Source organism: Ranitomeya imitator, unplaced genomic scaffold (assembly GCF_032444005.1).
Source record: "Ranitomeya imitator isolate aRanImi1 unplaced genomic scaffold, aRanImi1.pri SCAFFOLD_288, whole genome shotgun sequence".
In the NCBI taxonomy this organism is placed as follows: Eukaryota; Metazoa; Chordata; class Amphibia; order Anura; family Dendrobatidae; genus Ranitomeya; species Ranitomeya imitator.
Window position 1 is genome coordinate 21,172 of NW_027193636.1, and position 21,231 is coordinate 42,402.

At 43.7% G+C, this 21,231-nt stretch overlaps 12 non-coding genes across 12 annotated transcripts; all 12 read right to left on the reverse strand.

The window, feature by feature from the left end:
• Positions 1-467: 467 nt before the first annotated feature.
• On the reverse strand, positions 468-660 carry LOC138653811 (U2 spliceosomal RNA). Its single transcript, XR_011316028.1, has one exon. It is a non-coding gene; the product is annotated as a U2 spliceosomal RNA (small nuclear RNA).
• Positions 661-1,637: 977 nt separating this feature from the next.
• LOC138653812 (U2 spliceosomal RNA) lies at positions 1,638-1,830 on the reverse strand. The gene has a single exon (XR_011316029.1). It is a non-coding gene; the product is annotated as a U2 spliceosomal RNA (small nuclear RNA).
• Positions 1,831-2,811: 981 nt separating this feature from the next.
• Positions 2,812-3,001, reverse strand: LOC138653841 (U2 spliceosomal RNA). Its single transcript, XR_011316056.1, has one exon. It is a non-coding gene; the product is annotated as a U2 spliceosomal RNA (small nuclear RNA).
• A 6,439-nt stretch (positions 3,002-9,440) lies between these two features.
• LOC138653813 (U2 spliceosomal RNA) lies at positions 9,441-9,633 on the reverse strand. Its single transcript, XR_011316030.1, has one exon. It is a non-coding gene; the product is annotated as a U2 spliceosomal RNA (small nuclear RNA).
• A 977-nt stretch (positions 9,634-10,610) lies between these two features.
• LOC138653816 (U2 spliceosomal RNA) lies at positions 10,611-10,803 on the reverse strand. Its single transcript, XR_011316032.1, has one exon. It is a non-coding gene; the product is annotated as a U2 spliceosomal RNA (small nuclear RNA).
• Positions 10,804-11,780: 977 nt separating this feature from the next.
• LOC138653842 (U2 spliceosomal RNA) lies at positions 11,781-11,968 on the reverse strand. Its single transcript, XR_011316057.1, has one exon. It is a non-coding gene; the product is annotated as a U2 spliceosomal RNA (small nuclear RNA).
• Positions 11,969-14,586: 2,618 nt separating this feature from the next.
• Positions 14,587-14,779, reverse strand: LOC138653817 (U2 spliceosomal RNA). Its single transcript, XR_011316033.1, has one exon. It is a non-coding gene; the product is annotated as a U2 spliceosomal RNA (small nuclear RNA).
• Positions 14,780-15,756: 977 nt separating this feature from the next.
• Positions 15,757-15,949, reverse strand: LOC138653818 (U2 spliceosomal RNA). The gene has a single exon (XR_011316034.1). It is a non-coding gene; the product is annotated as a U2 spliceosomal RNA (small nuclear RNA).
• A 981-nt stretch (positions 15,950-16,930) lies between these two features.
• LOC138653819 (U2 spliceosomal RNA) lies at positions 16,931-17,123 on the reverse strand. Its single transcript, XR_011316035.1, has one exon. It is a non-coding gene; the product is annotated as a U2 spliceosomal RNA (small nuclear RNA).
• Positions 17,124-18,096: 973 nt separating this feature from the next.
• On the reverse strand, positions 18,097-18,289 carry LOC138653820 (U2 spliceosomal RNA). Its single transcript, XR_011316036.1, has one exon. It is a non-coding gene; the product is annotated as a U2 spliceosomal RNA (small nuclear RNA).
• A 977-nt stretch (positions 18,290-19,266) lies between these two features.
• LOC138653821 (U2 spliceosomal RNA) lies at positions 19,267-19,459 on the reverse strand. Its single transcript, XR_011316037.1, has one exon. It is a non-coding gene; the product is annotated as a U2 spliceosomal RNA (small nuclear RNA).
• Positions 19,460-20,436: 977 nt separating this feature from the next.
• On the reverse strand, positions 20,437-20,629 carry LOC138653822 (U2 spliceosomal RNA). The gene has a single exon (XR_011316038.1). It is a non-coding gene; the product is annotated as a U2 spliceosomal RNA (small nuclear RNA).
• Between the last annotated feature and the right edge of the window lie 602 nt (positions 20,630-21,231).

Here is a 21,231-nt window from a genome sequence, read left to right on the forward strand (position 1 = left end):
TGGCAGAACTACTCATTGGATGCTTCAATTTAAATACCAAGTGCTGACAGCAGGCAGGGGCCTAATTCTGTAGATGGCACAGTATATTTGCTACACTGTAAGAAAGGCCTAATTCAGGCCTACATCTTAACACACCTGTGGCAGCAACCAGGAAAGACTGAAAATTGATTGCCTGATTGATTGATTGATTGCCTATTGAATGCAATGCAATGCTTGACATACATACATACATACATACATACATACATACATACATACATACATACATACATACAGAGGTGAAAGCAAGGCACACAAAATGTTGCAATTAGGCAAGTGAAATCGAGCAGCATGCTACATTTGGCAGCCAGCGGCATGTGAAATGTGCTTCCTTAACAACCCTGAAATAAATTCCCATCTAGGGTTCCAAGACAACTTGCTGTGCTGACTAATTTCCATTCAATCTGTTTTTAGAAACCGGATCAGAGAAGGAGTGCACTGTTCCCGGAGAGACTGCAATAGCGGGTCAATGCGTGGAGTGGACTGAGCAAGCTCCATTTCCAGCTCCCTGTTCCAAAAAGCCATTTAATATATGGTCCCCACATGGGGGACGTATCAGATATTAAACTGATAAGAACAGATACTACACTTGATCTTAGCCATAGGAGGCCGAGAAGCGATGGCCTGAAATGGTTGGCCATTTCAGACGCACCCAGGCCTACAACCGACACCCATTGTGGAGACCGAGCCAAAGATTGCCGCAAGGAAGACATTTTCAGAAACTCTGGATGCATTCTCAATGACAGTTCGGGTGTGCTTGGGTTTTGGTCGGTTGTTTGGCTGTGTGTGTCTGTGTGTGCTCGTTGAAGCTGCGCCCAACGCGTTTTGAATCTGCATAACTCTGCCCACTTTGACACACCCACCATCCCCATTGTGACTGCAGGTGAAGGTTCCGTGCTAAGATTCTATCGACTGCAGGCAGCGCACCTGGTTGGTCAAAAGCATTAGAATACTCCTCACACAGGTGTATCTACAAGACACAAGACTAGCAGATTCGAGATCAGCACAGACACCAGTTTTCCTTTTTTTCAAATACCTATCATACACCGCATTTCAAAGTCGGTGGTCCACAAGAGGTAAACAATGTCTTCCAAAAGAATTCATGATCGGTGGTCACAAATGTGGTATGTATGGCAGAACTACTCATTGGATGCTTCAATTTAAATACCAAGTGCTGACAGCAGGCAGGGGCCTAATTCTGTAGATGGCACAGTATATTTGCTACACTGTAAGAAAGGCCTAATTCAGGCCTACATCTTAACACACCTGTGGCAGCAACCAGGAAAGACTGAAAATTGATTGCCTGATTGATTGATTGATTGCCTATTGAATGCAATGCAATGCTTGACATACATACATACATACATACATACATACATACATACATACATACATACATACATACAGAGGTGAAAGCAAGGCACACAAAATGTTGCAATTAGGCAAGTGAAATCGAGCAGCATGCTACATTTGGCAGCCAGCGGCATGTGAAATGTGCTTCCTTAACAACCCTGAAATAAATTCCCATCTAGGGTTCCAAGACAACTTGCTGTGCTGACTAATTTCCATTCAATCTGTTTTTAGAAACCGGATCAGAGAAGGAGTGCACTGTTCCCGGAGAGACTGCAATAGCGGGTCAATGCGTGGAGTGGACTGAGCAAGCTCCATTTCCAGCTCCCTGTTCCAAAAAGCCATTTAATATATGGTCCCCACATGGGGGACGTATCAGATATTAAACTGATAAGAACAGATACTACACTTGATCTTAGCCATAGGAGGCCGAGAAGCGATGGCCTGAAATGGTTGGCCATTTCAGACGCACCCAGGCCTACAACCGACACCCATTGTGGAGACCGAGCCAAAGATTGCCGCAAGGAAGACATTTTCAGAAACTCTGGATGCATTCTCAATGACAGTTCGGGTGTGCTTGGGTTTTGGTCGGTTGTTTGGCTGTGTGTGTCTGTGTGTGCTCGTTGAAGCTGCGCCCAACGCGTTTTGAATCTGCATAACTCTGCCCACTTTGACACACCCACCATCCCCATTGTGACTGCAGGTGAAGGTTCCGTGCTAAGATTCTATCGACTGCAGGCAGCGCACCTGGTTGGTCAAAAGCATTAGAATACTCCTCACACAGGTGTATCTACAAGACACAAGACTAGCAGATTCGAGATCAGCACAGACACCAGTTTTCCTTTTTTTCAAATACCTATCATACACCGCATTTCAAAGTCGGTGGTCCACAAGAGGTAAACAATGTCTTCCAAAAGAATTCATGATCGGTGGTCACAAATGTGGTATGTATGGCAGAACTACTCATTGGATGCTTCAATTTAAATACCAAGTGCTGACAGCAGGCAGGGGCCTAATTCTGTAGATGGCACAGTATATTTGCTACACTGTAAGAAAGGCCTAATTCAGGCCTACATCTTAACACACCTGTGGCAGCAACCAGGAAAGACTGAAAATTGATTGCCTGATTGATTGATTGATTGCCTATTGAATGCAATGCAATGCTTGACATACATACATACATACATACATACATACATACATACATACATACATACATACATACATACAGAGGTGAAAGCAAGGCACACAAAATGTTGCAATTAGGCAAGTGAAATCGAGCAGCATGCTACATTTGGCAGCCAGCGGCATGTGAAATGTGCTTCCTTAACAACCCTGAAATAAATTCCCATCTAGGGTTCCAAGACAACTTGCTGTGCTGACTAATTTCCATTCAATCTGTTTTTAGAAACCGGATCAGAGAAGGAGTGCACTGTTCCCGGAGAGACTGCAATAGCGGGTCAATGCGTGGAGTGGACTGAGCAAGCTCCATTTCCAGCTCCCTGTTCCAAAAAGCCATTTAATATATGGTCCCCACATGGGGGACGTATCAGATATTAAACTGATAAGAACAGATAAGGTTTCAACATAATTTTATTGTTCAGAAAAATAACACATTACAAAAATAAAAAGGAACATTTGAAACATTATAATGGATAATACACCTAAAATACAGCAAAAAACAAAACAAAACACAAATATAAAAACACAAATATAAAAACAATCAAACAATTGTGTTCCATAATTGTATACACCACATTGAAGCAGCTTCTTTTGCACCATACAGTTTTTTATCTCTAAGATAATAGATATACATTTCACTTAGAGCAATTTTTATACAATTAGCTGAATCAATAAAATCACGTTTAAAAAGTAAAATATTTCTGACTTTCCACATGGCATTTTTAAAACAATTAATAATTATCCAGGCCACTCTGAATTGTTTAAGATTTGGGCACTTAAAAAGACCGTACAAGACATAAATATGGTTAAAATCTCTCAGGCCACATGCCCATTTTAATAGTGGCCCTACCTTTCTCCATACCTCCTGTGCAAATGGACAGTTCCACATGAGATGCAGTACAGACTCGTTCTCGCAGCATGTTACTCTTGGACATTTGGCCCTTGCCACCAGCCCTCGCCTATGTTGGAACTCACGAGTAGGGAGGCACTGGTGGACAATTGCCCAGGCAAGGTCCTTGTGCACATTTGCTAGGAATTTCCCGTACACATTTCGCCACACCGTCTTGGACCTTGCCTGTGAAAAATTGGAGACAGGAATTGTATCCTCCGAATGCCTACAAGCCATTGATACTTTCCTCTGATCTCCCAATATGTCAGGTTCCAACTCCTGGAGACCTAACTGCCTGACCGTTTTCTCAAGTATCACATACTGTTTAGGAGGACATAGGAGCACAGGAGAATCCAAAGGTAAACGGAACCATCTTTTAAAAATCATTCCTGCTGCATATTTTAAAAAATAACTAAAAATGCCATCAGATTTAAAAACTTTAAAACAGAAACAGAAATATTTTATATAAAAGAAAGTAAAAAAATTGGGAACATCTTTACCCCCATTAATTTTGTCTTTATACATCAAAACTCTTTTTAATTTTTCCATTTTGGAACCCCATAAAAACATAAAAACAATTCTAGTTACTTTTTTAATCTGTAGATTGGAAGGGGGAAAAACCATTGCAACATACAACATAATGGGAATTAAAACAGCCTTGATAATTAAAATTTTCCCTTCCATACTGAGGTTCCTTAATTTCCAGAGAGAGATCTTTTTTTCTAATTTGTCTATAGCAGAGTCCCAATTAGGGGTACCTTCATTGGCATGGTTAAAAACAATACCTAAAATTTTTATCTGATTCGTTTGAATCACTATCCCAGGGGTCAAAGAAGAGTCCCATCTACCCACATTAAAACAATCACTTTTGTCTACATTTAGTTTAAAACCAGAGGCTTCACAGAAGAATTGAGTATTTCTCAATACCCTTCTGAGGGATGTGGAATCTGGGCATAATATGGTGACATCATCCATGTAACTTAGGACTTTAACCTGCATACCCCTTCCTCCAGGAATAGGTACCCCTTTAATTACTTTATCTTTTCTTAATAAAGTTAGCAGTGGTTCCATCGCACAGATAAAGAGTAGTGGAGACAGAGGACACCCCTGTTTTACCCCAGACAGCAGAGGAACTCCCTTTGTTAAAAACCCATTTATAGAGATTTGACTAAAACAGGAATTGTATAAAAGCATGATGCGGGTTAAAATTTTCTCTGGAAACGCCATTTTTTTAAGAACCATAAAAAGGAAATCGTGTGATACCCTGTCAAAGGCTTTTTCGAAGTCCAAAGATAAAATGGCAAGACCTTGACCTCTCTCTTTAAAATACCATATAGTATCTCTAATTATATTAAGTGGCTCAGCTATCGTTCTACCGGGGACTCCACACACTTGGTTAGGGTGAATTAATTTTGAAATAAAAGGTTTTAAACGGAGTGCAATGAGTTTGGCTAAAATTTTATAATCAATATTTAAAAGTGTAATAGGCCGCCAATTTTTAAGTTGGCTCCTGTCTCCTTTTTTGTATATTAGAGACACCAAACCTCTCCTCCAAGAAGGGGGTAATTCCTTGGTATTAAAAGCTTCTTTGAACAATAAAAACAAATCCTCCTTTAAAATCCCCCAAAAAATCAGATAAAACTCAATTGGTAAACCATCCTCACCGGGAGCTTTCCCATTGGAGAAGCTTTTGAAGCCCCGTAAAAGTTCCTCCCTGGTGAGATCACTGGATAAAATACTTTGGTCTAAAAAATCCAACTTAAAATCAAGGGAATTAATAGCATAATCTAAAAAGGAAGGATCTATCACTTTGGTATTAAAAAGATGTTGATAAAAATAAAAAGCTTTATCTAACATTCTCACAGTATTAGTTTCACCCTCCAGATTTAAAATTGCGTCCCTCCTCCCCATTACCTTTTTGAAGAAGAAACGGGAACATTTTTCTCCTTCCTCCAGATGCTGTACATGGGAGTTAAAAATTATTTGTTTTCCTTTCTCATCCAGGGTACTTTTTATTTCAGACTTCAAATTTGCAATATCATCATCTACATCAACTCCAACATCTTTTAGTTTAAAAAGTACCTGTAATCTCATATTTAAAACATAGAACCACTGCTTTTTCTGTTTAGCTTTATTTTTTCCTTCCTTAATAAAGAAAAATTTAATTTTAGGTTTTATCCTCTCCCACCACCCTAGCATAGAGGCTCTGGGGTCTCTTTTGGATTGCCAGTGTTGGTACACGTGTACAAACCTTTCCTGAATCTCAGGGTCTTCTAGGAGAGTTGTATTTAATCTCCATGATCCCTTTGAGATTTTTTGTTCCCCCTCCAGCTCCAGCTCCACAGATAAAACCTTATGATCTGAAAATAAATTAGATAAAAGAGAGCATTTATGGGCCTTAAAACCAATTGAAGCAAATATAAAATCAATCCTAGAAGAAACTCTACCATTGGACCATGTAACCCCCGGGTCCGCCGGCATGAGCACCTTCCAACAATCTTGCAACTTAAAATCATCAATCAGACTTTTTAATAGATAGGTGGTACGGTCCTTACGGTTCACATCACCACCCTGTCGACATTCCCCCTCCCGCGTGCAATTGAAGTCTCCTCCAACCAACAGGGGGGTTGACCCAACACAAAATAAAGGCAAGATATCAAATAATTCAGCTCTCTCTTGCTTTCCAGGAGGGGCATATACATTCAATATACGCAAAGGAAGTCCTTTGAAATTAAGATGGACTAAGATAGCTCTACCCGGCATAATCTCAGTCACGGACTGAATGATGATAGAATGTCCACGGCAGAGGAGTCCAATTCCGGCAGCTCGGCAGTCATTGGCACCAGACCACACAGAAGTGCCCAGTGTCCAATCTTCTTTTATGTCCTTGTAATTTAGACTGCACTGTATGCCACATTCTTGTAAGAAAAATAGATCAAAGTCAAGTGTCTCTAAATAAGAGAATAAAGCAGCCCTGCGTATAGGGCTCTTTAGGGACCTCACATTTAGTGAGGCAATCTTTATAGGAGCAGACATTTAAGAGGAATCAGAGCTTAGTGTAGGAAAAAAACCGATTTCCGGCCTCTCCTCCATCTCTCCAGGGGTCAGGATTTGTTGAATGTTACTTGGATCTGAGGCAGGAAGAAAGGCGACATCCTCTCTTGGCTCCTCCCCAGTACTTCGACATCCAAATTTCCTCTGAACCTTAGGCTGTTTCACCTCATCTCTCTGTCTTTTCAGATGCTGTGTGGAGTCCATATCCTCTGGTTCATTTACACCTGCTGTCATCATGGAGGTCTGGTCTGCTGTCGTCATGGAGGTCTGGTCTATGATGTCATCCCTCTGGTCATCCTCTGCTCTCGATCTGGTCAAGGAGTTACTGCGACTCCTGGTACATGGCTTACGACCCGATGAGGTCTTATCAGGATCTTTTTTATTTCGCGCCCTAGAGGTTCCCCTCCGGTTTTCCACACTGACTGATCGTTTAGGATTTGTACCCTGCTTGCCTTTACCCGAGCTTCCCGATAACGGTAGGGTGAAACTGGGATTTTCCTTTTCCATCGGGGTACTAAAGGACTCCTCGGCTCCGCACAATGCCGGGGGTGCATTCATGCTGAACGAGGGCCTTATCTCCTTTTGACTCTGGGCGACTGTGACATCTAGAGCCACTACATCGATCAATTCTATATTTAGGGAATCCCCAGGAGGATTTAAGGAGCCCCTACGACCATCCCTCCGAGAATCCACCGGCAAATTTTCCGGCGGGACTACAGAAGGGCCTGGTCCGGGCCCGTCAGCGTGCGCCAACCCAGGTCCAGGGGCAGGTATCGCCATACTCCCTTCGGTGACATTTTTGATAGTCAGTTGGCCTGACTTAGACGGACCATCAGCTCTTGTCCTTTTGCTCGGACAATTTCTGAAGGCGTGACCGGCCTTCCCACAGAGATTGCATACGATATCAGAGTCACACATGGCGGAGGTGTGCCCACTCTTACCGCATTTATTACAGAGGACTACATGAGCGTTTGCGCAACTTTCTCGAGTATGCCCATATTCTTGGCAATTTCGGCAGCGCAAGGGCATTCCTGGGTAGCGTAGGAAGCCCCTGACACTACCAATTGCGAAATTGGCAGGCGGATGGCATAAGCCCCCAATGTTACCACGTTCCGTATGGAATTTCACAAGATATTTCCTCTTCCCATTCCAGAAGCGTTGGGAGTTGAGGATCTCATGTGAGAAGCGCACTGACTTGCAGTAACGCCTCAAAAAGGTTTCGATATCGCCCTCGGAGACAAATGGACTGTACATGAAGAGCACCAATGGTACTTCTTCTTCGCCATACAGAAAGTCGAACCTTAGTCCATTCAGAATGTTACTGTCCTTGTCCGCAACCAACAATGCTGCATGGATGTTATCACAGCATGATTTGGCCGTAAACGAGATGGTATATCGGCCACGGAACTCCTGGTCGTACAGACACAGGATTTTATTTCTCTCTAGGAGGAAGAACCCGAAAAGAACCTCATTCACAATATAGTGCAGGTTCTTTTCATGACGCTGGCATTCATCCACCTCGATTCTAATGGATTGTCGCAGAGGAGTCTCCCCCACCGCAAATCCAAAAGAGAATGGCATTTTCGGCCCTCAGGGACTAAGCCCCTTCCCTATAGTAACAAGGGGCAGAATCCCACCAAAGGCAAGACCCGTCCCAAGACCGAGAAGGGGGTACCCCAAGAACGTACTCTGCCCACTAAGCGATTTAACGCTCAGCAAAAGGAACGCCCTTATTATTCAGGTCGCCCTGAAAACAAGACGCGATCACTCCTCGTTGTCTGGGGGCTAAGCCGGACGCCTATAGCAGCAAGGGGGTGAAGTCCCCACCGTTAAGTGAGGACGATCCCCCAAGGCCGACGAACCGGGTACCCCAGACACCTTAGACCAGACCAAGTACAGCAACAATTAAGCCACTGCACTTGATCTTAGCCAAAAGGCCGAGAAGCGATGGCCTGAAATGGTTGGCCATTTCAGACGCACCCAGGCCTACAACCGACACCCATTGTGGAGACCGAGCCAAAGATTGCCGCAAGGAAGACATTTTCAGAAACTCTGGATGCATTCTCAATGACAGTTCGGGTGTGGGTGGGTTTTGGTCGGTTGTTTGGCTGTGTGTGTCTGTGTGTGCTCGTTGAAGCTGCGCCCAACGCGTTTTGAATCTGCATAACTCTGCCCACTTTGACACACCCACCATCCCCATTGTGACTGCAGGTGAAGGTTCCGTGCTAAGATTCTATCGACTGCAGGCAGCGCACCTGGTTGGTCAAAAGCATTAGAATACTCCTCACACAGGTGTATCTACAAGACACAAGACTAGCAGATTCGAGATCAGCACAGACACCAGTTTTCCTTTTTTTCAAATACCTATCATACACCGCATTTCAAAGTCGGTGGTCCACAAGAGGTAAACAATGTCTTCCAAAAGAATTCATGATCGGTGGTCACAAATGTGGTATGTATGGCAGAACTACTCATTGGATGCTTCAATTTAAATACCAAGTGCTGACAGCAGGCAGGGGCCTAATTCTGTAGATGGCACAGTATATTTGCTACACTGTAAGAAAGGCCTAATTCAGGCCTACATCTTAACACACCTGTGGCAGCAACCAGGAAAGACTGAAAATTGATTGCCTGATTGATTGATTGATTGCCTATTGAATGCAATGCAATGCTTGACATACATACATACATACATACATACATACATACATACATACATACATACATACATACAGAGGTGAAAGCAAGGCACACAAAATGTTGCAATTAGGCAAGTGAAATCGAGCAGCATGCTACATTTGGCAGCCAGCGGCATGTGAAATGTGCTTCCTTAACAACCCTGAAATAAATTCCCATCTAGGGTTCCAAGACAACTTGCTGTGCTGACTAATTTCCATTCAATCTGTTTTTAGAAACCGGATCAGAGAAGGAGTGCACTGTTCCCGGAGAGACTGCAATAGCGGGTCAATGCGTGGAGTGGACTGAGCAAGCTCCATTTCCAGCTCCCTGTTCCAAAAAGCCATTTAATATATGGTCCCCACATGGGGGACGTATCAGATATTAAACTGATAAGAACAGATACTACACTTGATCTTAGCCATAGGAGGCCGAGAAGCGATGGCCTGAAATGGTTGGCCATTTCAGACGCACCCAGGCCTACAACCGACACCCATTGTGGAGACCGAGCCAAAGATTGCCGCAAGGAAGACATTTTCAGAAACTCTGGATGCATTCTCAATGACAGTTCGGGTGTGCTTGGGTTTTGGTCGGTTGTTTGGCTGTGTGTGTCTGTGTGTGCTCGTTGAAGCTGCGCCCAACGCGTTTTGAATCTGCATAACTCTGCCCACTTTGACACACCCACCATCCCCATTGTGACTGCAGGTGAAGGTTCCGTGCTAAGATTCTATCGACTGCAGGCAGCGCACCTGGTTGGTCAAAAGCATTAGAATACTCCTCACACAGGTGTATCTACAAGACACAAGACTAGCAGATTCGAGATCAGCACAGACACCAGTTTTCCTTTTTTTCAAATACCTATCATACACCGCATTTCAAAGTCGGTGGTCCACAAGAGGTAAACAATGTCTTCCAAAAGAATTCATGATCGGTGGTCACAAATGTGGTATGTATGGCAGAACTACTCATTGGATGCTTCAATTTAAATACCAAGTGCTGACAGCAGGCAGGGGCCTAATTCTGTAGATGGCACAGTATATTTGCTACACTGTAAGAAAGGCCTAATTCAGGCCTACATCTTAACACACCTGTGGCAGCAACCAGGAAAGACTGAAAATTGATTGCCTGATTGATTGATTGATTGCCTATTGAATGCAATGCAATGCTTGACATACATACATACATACATACATACATACATACATACATACATACATACATACATACAGAGGTGAAAGCAAGGCACACAAAATGTTGCAATTAGGCAAGTGAAATCGAGCAGCATGCTACATTTGGCAGCCAGCGGCATGTGAAATGTGCTTCCTTAACAACCCTGAAATAAATTCCCATCTAGGGTTCCAAGACAACTTGCTGTGCTGACTAATTTCCATTCAATCTGTTTTTAGAAACCGGATCAGAGAAGGAGTGCACTGTTCCCGGAGAGACTGCAATAGCGGGTCAATGCGTGGAGTGGACTGAGCAAGCTCCATTTCCAGCTCCCTGTTCCAAAAAGCCATTTAATATATGGTCCCCACATGGGGGACGTATCAGATATTAAACTGATAAGAACAGATACTACACTTGATCTTAGCCATAGGAGGCCGAGAAGCGATGGCCTGAAATGGTTGGCCATTTCAGACGCACCCAGGCCTACAACCGACACCCATTGTGGAGACCGAGCCAAAGATTGCCGCAAGGAAGACATTTTCAGAAACTCTGGATGCATTCTCAATGACAGTTCGGGTGTGCTTGGGTTTTGGTCGGTTGTTTGGCTGTGTGTGTCTGTGTGTGCTCGTTGAAGCTGCGCCCAACGCGTTTTGAATCTGCATAACTCTGCCCACTTTGACACACCCACCATCCCCATTGTGACTGCAGGTGAAGGTTCCGTGCTAAGATTCTATCGACTGCAGGCAGCGCACCTGGTTGGTCAAAAGCATTAGAATACTCCTCACACAGGTGTATCTACAAGACACAAGACTAGCAGATTCGAGATCAGCACAGACACCAGTTTTCCTTTTTTTCAAATACCTATCATACACCGCATTTCAAAGTCGGTGGTCCACAAGAGGTAAACAATGTCTTCCAAAAGAATTCATGATCGGTGGTCACAAATGTGGTATGTATGGCAGAACTACTCATTGGATGCTTCAATTTAAATACCAAGTGCTGACAGCAGGCAGGGGCCTAATTCTGTAGATGGCACAGTATATTTGCTACACTGTAAGAAAGGCCTAATTCAGGCCTACATCTTAACACACCTGTGGCAGCAACCAGGAAAGACTGAAAATTGATTGCCTGATTGATTGATTGATTGCCTATTGAATGCAATGCAATGCTTGACATACATACATACATACATACATACATACATACATACATACATACATACATACATACAGAGGTGAAAGCAAGGCACACAAAATGTTGCAATTAGGCAAGTGAAATCGAGCAGCATGCTACATTTGGCAGCCAGCGGCATGTGAAATGTGCTTCCTTAACAACCCTGAAATAAATTCCCATCTAGGGTTCCAAGACAACTTGCTGTGCTGACTAATTTCCATTCAATCTGTTTTTAGAAACCGGATCAGAGAAGGAGTGCACTGTTCCCGGAGAGACTGCAATAGCGGGTCAATGCGTGGAGTGGACTGAGCAAGCTCCATTTCCAGCTCCCTGTTCCAAAAAGCCATTTAATATATGGTCCCCACATGGGGGACGTATCAGATATTAAACTGATAAGAACAGATAAGGTTTCATCAGTGTCAAATACTCAAAAATAAAATTTCTCGTATTAAAACGACATTAAACTTGAGTTCGACTTCATCATCTTGAAACCCTTTCTAAAAAAAAAAAAAACATTAACACATATATAAGTTTACAATAAACAAATTAAGCATTCTCAACCTCAAATAACAATAACTTTCATGTATAATACTTAAAACCATTATCATAAGCCATAACTGCAATACTATTCAAAATCCCATCACCCAGATCAGGTCTATCTAATTGCTCATATAACGATTTTGGTATACCATATTCCCTAAAAAACTCGTTTTTATCTCTGTCTAATTCTTTCCTAACACTAACTATTAAATAATCAAGACGTTTTTCATCATACAACTTCCTTAATAGTATATTATAATACTCTATCCCTTTCCAAACGCTGGTCTGTCTAACTTCTTTCTTCTTCTTCTTCTTCACCACTTGTACTTCCTCTCCCTCAATAGTATCCTTCACTTGACTTACTCCTTCCACAGCACTCTCAACTTCCGGCTTTACACTATCTTCATTATTCTTCTGAACAAAAACTACACTGACATTTCCCTTCACCACTGGTGAGGATTCTGATCCTACCTCCATTTCTACTGATTTACTCTCGCATTTTCCGTTCTCCTTTTTCTTTTCCTCCCCTATCTCCACTTGTTTCTGTCGTTTTTCCTCTTTCTCATCTGACTTCTTGCTCCCCTTCCTCTTAGGACACATTTTAAAAACATGCCCTAAACCACCACACAGATTACATACTTTCTCCTTGCTGCAGTCTTTGTACTCATGTCCTTCTTGATAACACTTAGTACAAAATATCTTCGTGCAATCCTCTTTACTGTGACCATACTCTTTACAATTAAAGCAAAAAACACCCATTCCAGCAAAAAACAAATCACCCGTGGCCGCGCCAATTTTAAACCGGGCCGGGGGTAATATAAATTTACCATTTCCATCCTTGTTCAATTCACAACTCATCTTCCATTTACTTGTCCAAAATCCACACTGGTTGAAAACTTTTCCTTTACTACTCACACTCTTGCAATATTTTTCTAGAAAACAGACAACATCTTCTTCAGTTACATACGGAGAGTAAGACTTCACCGTAAAAAGTTTCCATCCAGAGTCATAGTGAGGTATCACCGTGACTCCAGCCACTCTGGGATCTTCCTTCATCCCATTCCACAAATCCAAAAATTTTAACAAAGATGCTTCTTCTCCAAATGTGATGTCATAAAAACCCCGACGGGGATAATCCATCACGGACAAAATATCTTCTCTGCTCACCTTAAAGAGGCCCAACAACAAATCGTTCAACAGGAATTCCAGTTCTTTTTCCTTCCTCGCCATTCCTCCAAAGCAAAAACGAACAGCATTCCGAATCCGCATGTATTCTTGGATTCCTTCCATTTCGCCAGCAAACGGTAACCCCAATCGCAGGAAACCTTCAGTACCGAAGTACCAGGCAAGGTGATCGCCTCTCGTTGTCTGGGGACTAATCCGGACGCCTATAGCAGCAAGGGGGTGAAGCCCCCACCGTTAAGTGAGGACGATCCCCCAAGGCCGACGAACCGGGTACCCCAGACACCTTAGACCAGACCAAGTACAGCAACAATTAAGCCACTGCACTTGATCTTAGCCAAAAGGCCGAGAAGCGATGGCCTGAAATGGTTGGCCATTTCAGACGCACCCAGGCCTACAACCGACACCCATTGTGGAGACCGAGCCAAAGATTGCCGCAAGGAAGACATTTTCAGAAACTCTGGATGCATTCTCAATGACAGTTCGGGTGTGCTTGGGTTTTGGTCGGTTGTTTGGCTGTGTGTGTCTGTGTGTGCTCGTTGAAGCTGCGCCCAACGCGTTTTGAATCTGCATAACTCTGCCCACTTTGACACACCCACCATCCCCATTGTGACTGCAGGTGAAGGTTCCGTGCTAAGATTCTATCGACTGCAGGCAGCGCACCTGGTTGGTCAAAAGCATTAGAATACTCCTCACACAGGTGTATCTACAAGACACAAGACTAGCAGATTCGAGATCAGCACAGACACCAGTTTTCCTTTTTTTCAAATACCTATCATACACCGCATTTCAAAGTCGGTGGTCCACAAGAGGTAAACAATGTCTTCCAAAAGAATTCATGATCGGTGGTCACAAATGTGGTATGTATGGCAGAACTACTCATTGGATGCTTCAATTTAAATACCAAGTGCTGACAGCAGGCAGGGGCCTAATTCTGTAGATGGCACAGTATATTTGCTACACTGTAAGAAAGGCCTAATTCAGGCCTACATCTTAACACACCTGTGGCAGCAACCAGGAAAGACTGAAAATTGATTGCCTGATTGATTGATTGATTGCCTATTGAATGCAATGCAATGCTTGACATACATACATACATACATACATACATACATACATACATACATACATACATACATACAGAGGTGAAAGCAAGGCACACAAAATGTTGCAATTAGGCAAGTGAAATCGAGCAGCATGCTACATTTGGCAGCCAGCGGCATGTGAAATGTGCTTCCTTAACAACCCTGAAATAAATTCCCATCTAGGGTTCCAAGACAACTTGCTGTGCTGACTAATTTCCATTCAATCTGTTTTTAGAAACCGGATCAGAGAAGGAGTGCACTGTTCCCGGAGAGACTGCAATAGCGGGTCAATGCGTGGAGTGGACTGAGCAAGCTCCATTTCCAGCTCCCTGTTCCAAAAAGCCATTTAATATATGGTCCCCACATGGGGGACGTATCAGATATTAAACTGATAAGAACAGATACTACACTTGATCTTAGCCATAGGAGGCCGAGAAGCGATGGCCTGAAATGGTTGGCCATTTCAGACGCACCCAGGCCTACAACCGACACCCATTGTGGAGACCGAGCCAAAGATTGCCGCAAGGAAGACATTTTCAGAAACTCTGGATGCATTCTCAATGACAGTTCGGGTGTGCTTGGGTTTTGGTCGGTTGTTTGGCTGTGTGTGTCTGTGTGTGCTCGTTGAAGCTGCGCCCAACGCGTTTTGAATCTGCATAACTCTGCCCACTTTGACACACCCACCATCCCCATTGTGACTGCAGGTGAAGGTTCCGTGCTAAGATTCTATCGACTGCAGGCAGCGCACCTGGTTGGTCAAAAGCATTAGAATACTCCTCACACAGGTGTATCTACAAGACACAAGACTAGCAGATTCGAGATCAGCACAGACACCAGTTTTCCTTTTTTTCAAATACCTATCATACACCGCATTTCAAAGTCGGTGGTCCACAAGAGGTAAACAATGTCTTCCAAAAGAATTCATGATCGGTGGTCACAAATGTGGTATGTATGGCAGAACTACTCATTGGATGCTTCAATTTAAATACCAAGTGCTGACAGCAGGCAGGGGCCTAATTCTGTAGATGGCACAGTATATTTGCTACACTGTAAGAAAGGCCTAATTCAGGCCTACATCTTAACACACCTGTGGCAGCAACCAGGAAAGACTGAAAATTGATTGCCTGATTGATTGATTGATTGCCTATTGAATGCAATGCAATGCTTGACATACATACATACATACATACATACATACATACATACATACATACATACATACATACAGAGGTGAAAGCAAGGCACACAAAATGTTGCAATTAGGCAAGTGAAATCGAGCAGCATGCTACATTTGGCAGCCAGCGGCATGTGAAATGTGCTTCCTTAACAACCCTGAAATAAATTCCCATCTAGGGTTCCAAGACAACTTGCTGTGCTGACTAATTTCCATTCAATCTGTTTTTAGAAACCGGATCAGAGAAGGAGTGCACTGTTCCCGGAGAGACTGCAATAGCGGGTCAATGCGTGGAGTGGACTGAGCAAGCTCCATTTCCAGCTCCCTGTTCCAAAAAGCCATTTAATATATGGTCCCCACATGGGGGACGTATCAGATATTAAACTGATAAGAACAGATACTACACTTGATCTTAGCCATAGGAGGCCGAGAAGCGATGGCCTGAAATGGTTGGCCATTTCAGACGCACCCAGGCCTACAACCGACACCCATTGTGGAGACCGAGCCAAAGATTGCCGCAAGGAAGACATTTTCAGAAACTCTGGATGCATTCTCAATGACAGTTCGGGTGTGCTTGGGTTTTGGTCGGTTGTTTGGCTGTGTGTGTCTGTGTGTGCTCGTTGAAGCTGCGCCCAACGCGTTTTGAATCTGCATAACTCTGCCCACTTTGACACACCCACCATCCCCATTGTGACTGCAGGTGAAGGTTCCGTGCTAAGATTCTATCGACTGCAGGCAGCGCACCTGGTTGGTCAAAAGCATTAGAATACTCCTCACACAGGTGTATCTACAAGACACAAGACTAGCAGATTCGAGATCAGCACAGACACCAGTTTTCCTTTTTTTCAAATACCTATCATACACCGCATTTCAAAGTCGGTGGTCCACAAGAGGTAAACAATGTCTTCCAAAAGAATTCATGATCGGTGGTCACAAATGTGGTATGTATGGCAGAACTACTCATTGGATGCTTCAATTTAAATACCAAGTGCTGACAGCAGGCAGGGGCCTAATTCTGTAGATGGCACAGTATATTTGCTACACTGTAAGAAAGGCCTAATTCAGGCCTACATCTTAACACACCTGTGGCAGCAACCAGGAAAGACTGAAAATTGATTGCCTGATTGATTGATTGATTGCCTATTGAATGCAATGCAATGCTTGACATACATACATACATACATACATACATACATACATACATACATACATACATACATACATACAGAGGTGAAAGCAAGGCACACAAAATGTTGCAATTAGGCAAGTGAAATCGAGCAGCATGCTACATTTGGCAGCCAGCGGCATGTGAAATGTGCTTCCTTAACAACCCTGAAATAAATTCCCATCTAGGGTTCCAAGACAACTTGCTGTGCTGACTAATTTCCATTCAATCTGTTTTTAGAAACCGGATCAGAGAAGGAGTGCACTGTTCCCGGAGAGACTGCAATAGCGGGTCAATGCGTGGAGTGGACTGAGCAAGCTCCATTTCCAGCTCCCTGTTCCAAAAAGCCATTTAATATATGGTCCCCACATGGGGGACGTATCAGATATTAAACTGATAAGAACAGATACTACACTTGATCTTAGCCATAGGAGGCCGAGAAGCGATGGCCTGAAATGGTTGGCCATTTCAGACGCACCCAGGCCTACAACCGACACCCATTGTGGAGACCGAGCCAAAGATTGCCGCAAGGAAGACATTTTCAGAAACTCTGGATGCATTCTCAATGACAGTTCGGGTGTGCTTGGGTTTTGGTCGGTTGTTTGGCTGTGTGTGTCTGTGTGTGCTCGTTGAAGCTGCGCCCAACGCGTTTTGAATCTGCATAACTCTGCCCACTTTGACACACCCACCATCCCCATTGTGACTGCAGGTGAAGGTTCCGTGCTAAGATTCTATCGACTGCAGGCAGCGCACCTGGTTGGTCAAAAGCATTAGAATACTCCTCACACAGGTGTATCTACAAGACACAAGACTAGCAGATTCGAGATCAGCACAGACACCAGTTTTCCTTTTTTTCAAATACCTATCATACACCGCATTTCAAAGTCGGTGGTCCACAAGAGGTAAACAATGTCTTCCAAAAGAATTCATGATCGGTGGTCACAAATGTGGTATGTATGGCAGAACTACTCATTGGATGCTTCAATTTAAATACCAAGTGCTGACAGCAGGCAGGGGCCTAATTCTGTAGATGGCACAGTATATTTGCTACACTGTAAGAAAGGCCTAATTCAGGCCTACATCTTAACACACCTGTGGCAGCAACCAGGAAAGACTGAAAATTGATTGCCTGATTGATTGATTGATTGCCTATTGAATGCAATGCAATGCTTGACATACATACATACATACATACATACATACATACATACATACATACATACATACAGAGGTGAAAGCAAGGCACACAAAATGTTGCAATTAGGCAAGTGAAATCGAGCAGCATGCTACATTTGGCAGCCAGCGGCATGTGAAATGTGCTTCCTTAACAACCCTGAAATAAATTCCCATCTAGGGTTCCAAGACAACTTGCTGTGCTGACTAATTTCCATTCAATCTGTTTTTAGAAACCGGATCAGAGAAGGAGTGCACTGTTCCCGGAGAGACTGCAATAGCGGGTCAATGCGTGGAGTGGACTGAGCAAGCTCCATTTCCAGCTCCCTGTTCCAAAAAGCCATTTAATATATGGTCCCCACATGGGGGACGTATCAGATATTAAACTGATAAGAACAGATACTACACTTGATCTTAGCCATAGGAGGCCGAGAAGCGATGGCCTGAAATGGTTGGCCATTTCAGACGCACCCAGGCCTACAACCGACACCCATTGTGGAGACCGAGCCAAAGATTGCCGCAAGGAAGACATTTTCAGAAACTCTGGATGCATTCTCAATGACAGTTCGGGTGTGCTTGGGTTTTGGTCGGTTGTTTGGCTGTGTGTGTCTGTGTGTGCTCGTTGAAGCTGCGCCCAACGCGTTTTGAATCTGCATAACTCTGCCCACTTTGACACACCCACCATCCCCATTGTGACTGCAGGTGAAGGTTCCGTGCTAAGATTCTATCGACTGCAGGCAGCGCACCTGGTTGGTCAAAAGCATTAGAATACTCCTCACACAGGTGTATCTACAAGACACAAGACTAGCAGATTCGAGATCAGCACAGACACCAGTTTTCCTTTTTTTCAAATACCTATCATACACCGCATTTCAAAGTCGGTGGTCCACAAGAGGTAAACAATGTCTTCCAAAAGAATTCATGATCGGTGGTCACAAATGTGGTATGTATGGCAGAACTACTCATTGGATGCTTCAATTTAAATACCAAGTGCTGACAGCAGGCAGGGGCCTAATTCTGTAGATGGCACAGTATATTTGCTACACTGTAAGAAAGGCCTAATTCAGGCCTACATCTTAACACACCTGTGGCAGCAACCAGGAAAGACTGAAAATTGATTGCCTGATTGATTGATTGATTGCCTATTGAATGCAATGCAATGCTTGACATACATACATACATACATACATACATACATACATACATACATACATACATACATACAGAGGTGAAAGCAAGGCACACAAAATGTTGCAATTAGGCAAGTGAAATCGAGCAGCATGCTACATTTGGCAGCCAGCGGCATGTGAAATGTGCTTCCTTAACAACCCTGAAATAAATTCCCATCTAGGGTTCCAAGACAACTTGCTGTGCTGACTAATTTCCATTCAATCTGTTTTTAGAAACCGGATCAGAGAAGGAGTGCACTGTTCCCGGAGAGACTGCAATAGCGGGTCAATGCGTGGAGTGGACTGAGCAAGCTCCATTTCCAGCTCCCTGTTCCAAAAAGCCATTTAATATATGGTCCCCACATGGGGGACGTATCAGATATTAAACTGATAAGAACAGATACTACACTTGATCTTAGCCATAGGAGGCCGAGAAGCGATGGCCTGAAATGGTTGGCCATTTCAGACGCACCCAGGCCTACAACCGACACCCATTGTGGAGACCGAGCCAAAGATTGCCGCAAGGAAGACATTTTCAGAAACTCTGGATGCATTCTCAATGACAGTTCGGGTGTGCTTGGGTTTTGGTCGGTTGTTTGGCTGTGTGTGTCTGTGTGTGCTCGTTGAAGCTGCGCCCAACGCGTTTTGAATCTGCATAACTCTGCCCACTTTGACACACCCACCATCCCCATTGTGACTGCAGGTGAAGGTTCCGTGCTAAGATTCTATCGACTGCAGGCAGCGCACCTGGTTGGTCAAAAGCATTAGAATACTCCTCACACAGGTGTATCTACAAGACACAAGACTAGCAGATTCGAGATCAGCACAGACACCAGTTTTCCTTTTTTTCAAATACCTATCATACACCGCATTTCAAAGTCGGTGGTCCACAAGAGGTAAACAATGTCTTCCAAAAGAATTCATGATCGGTGGTCACAAATGTGGTATGTATGGCAGAACTACTCATTGGATGCTTCAATTTAAATACCAAGTGCTGACAGCAGGCAGGGGCCTAATTCTGTAGATGGCACAGTATATTTGCTACACTGTAAGAAAGGCCTAATTCAGGCCTACATCTTAACACACCTGTGGCAGCAACCAGGAAAGACTGAAAATTGATTGCCTGATTGATTGATTGATTGCCTATTGAATGCAATGCAATGCTTGACATACATACATACATACATACATACATACATACATACATACATACATACATACATACAGAGGTGAAAGCAAGGCACACAAAATGTTGCAATTAGGCAAGTGAAATCGAGCAGCATGCTACATTTGGCAGCCAGCGGCATGTGAAATGTGCTTCCTTAACAACCCTGAAATAAATTCCCATCTAGGGTTCCAAGACAACTTGCTGTGCTGACTAATTTCCATTCAATCTGTTTTTAGAAACCGGATCAGAGAAGGAGTGCACTGTTCCCGGAGAGACTGCAATAGCGGGTCAATGCGTGGAGTGGACTGAGCAAGCTCCATTTCCAGCTCCCTGTTCCAAAAAGCCATTTAATATATGGTCCCCACATGGGGGACGTATCAGATATTAAACTGATAAGAACAGATACTACACTTGATCTTAGCCATAGGAGGCCGAGAAGCGATGGCCTGAAATGGTTGGCCATTTCAGACGCACCCAGGCCTACAACCGACACCCATTGTGGAGACCGAGCCAAAGATTGCCGCAAGGAAGACATTTTCAGAAACTCTGGATGCATTCTCAATGACAGTTCGGGTGTGCTTGGGTTTTGGTCGGTTGTTTGGCTGTGTGTGTCTGTGTGTGCTCGTTGAAGCTGCGCCCAACGCGTTTTGAATCTGCATAACTCTGCCCACTTTGACACACCCACCATCCCCATTGTGACTGCAGGTGAAGGTTCCGTGCTAAGATTCTATCGACTGCAGGCAGCGCACCTGGTTGGTCAAAAGCATTAGAATACTCCTCACACAGGTGTATCTACAAGACACAAGACTAGCAGATTCGAGATCAGCACAGACACCAGTTTTCCTTTTTTTCAAATACCTATCATACACCGCATTTCAAAGTCGGTGGTCCACAAGAGGTAAACAATGTCTTCCAAAAGAATTCATGATCGGTGGTCACAAATGTGGTATGTATGGCAGAACTACTCATTGGATGCTTCAATTTAAATACCAAGTGCTGACAGCAGGCAGGGGCCTAATTCTGTAGATGGCACAGTATATTTGCT